The sequence below is a fragment of the Sphaerodactylus townsendi genome, linkage group LG06 (assembly GCF_021028975.2).
Source record: "Sphaerodactylus townsendi isolate TG3544 linkage group LG06, MPM_Stown_v2.3, whole genome shotgun sequence".
NCBI lineage: Eukaryota > Metazoa > Chordata > Lepidosauria > Squamata > Sphaerodactylidae > Sphaerodactylus > Sphaerodactylus townsendi.
In genome coordinates, this window is record NC_059430.1 from 128197326 (window position 1) to 128198971 (window position 1646).

Genomic DNA, 1646 nt, shown 5'->3' on the forward strand with positions numbered 1-1646 from the left:
TTTCACAGGGTCGCTGTGTTGGCCTGCAATAGAAGAGCAAGATCCAGGTCCATTAGTACCTTAGAAACCAACAAGATTGGGGTGCGGGTGGGGATGAGCTTTTGAGGGTCAAAGCAGAGCTTAGATCTGGCTCTTCTAACTCTTCCACCTCTTGTCCTGTATGGCTTTGCTCCCACCCCGCTTAACCGGCTGTTTCTACTTTTATCCAACACGGCGTTTGTCCTTATTGGCTTGAAGGCAGCACAAGCTTCTCTTTGCCTCCTGGAGTTTCTGCTTTCGGTTGAGGGTACAGCCCTGGCACTCCAGAACCCCCCACGCCCCCCAGATCCCAATAGTCAGGACGCTGACGGGAAAGAAGGGCCAAAGGAGTGAGGGCTTCGGGGGGGCCCTGCTCTTTTCGTTCTGAAATGGTTTTAAAGCTTTGCCACAGCCATTGGAAGAAACAGGAATAATAAGGTCCTGGGTGGTGGCACTTCAAGGTTAAAGCTTCCACCACATGCTGGGCTGGCTGCCAAGGTGGGAGTGAGGAGAACAGACCTGGGACCCCTGCTGCTTTTCGGGACCCTTGGACGACAAACAGGAAGTGATAGCTCTGCAACACAGGAAGCAAACCTCTGGGGAGCACTTGTTCTTTCTTGCCTAAGAGGTTGGCCGAAGAACGCCTGACCGTAAAACCTGGAAATACGGGCTGTAGATCTGTAATTAAAAGCACTATTCACTCTTTGTGTCTGTGTGATGAATGCGAGTCTGGAACAAGACGAGGTGATGCTTCATTTCATTTTTCAGTTTGCTTTCCCAAACTACCAGCAGAATCAGAATGCTAAAACAAACGCAATAAAACCTTGATAAAGCAATGGGGATGTCGAACGAGGGAAGAACATCTGCTCTGGAGGCAGAAGGTCCCAGAATTGATCCCCAGTTAAGGTGATCAGAGATCCTGCAAAGTTGCTGCCAGTCTGAGTAGGCAATATCTGAGATCCTACAGAGCTGCTGCCAGCCTGAGTAAGCAATACCTGAGATCCTACAGAGCTGCTGCCAGTCTGAGTAGGCAATACCTGAGATCCTAGAGAGCTGCTGCCAGTCTGAGTAGGCAATACCTGAGATCCTGCAAAGTTGCTTCCGGTCTGAGTAGGCAATACCTGAGATCCCTCAAAGTTGCTTCCGGTCTGAGTAGGCAATACCTGAGATCCTGCAAAGTTGCTGCCAGTCTGTGTTGGCAATACCTGAGATCCTAGAGAGCAGCTGCCAGTCTGAGTAAGAAGCAACTCCCCAGGAGATCCTTGCTAAAGTTACTGCCAGTCCTGAGAAAGAGCAGTGCACTTAGGTACAGAGGTTGTTGCTGTCTCTGCAGTTCTTGATTTTTTGATAGACCGGTGTTGAGTGTCCTGCCCCCCCCCCCCCCCATGTCAATCTCTTGCCTCCATCCTTAGTAGGTTCAAGCAGCCCACATAGACCCTCCGGCCCTATTTCTCCTTTCTCCCTAGCCCTCCATACAAAGCTAGATGCCAGCTTTGCCCTATGGCAGCCAGAGGAAAGAACACAAAGAGGTCAGGATGAAAGTACAGCTTCTACCCTTCTCGTTTCAAAAAGGCTGGGCAGTGTTTCTGGGCTGTGATTTGGAGACCCTGCCTGGGAAATCCCCCAGG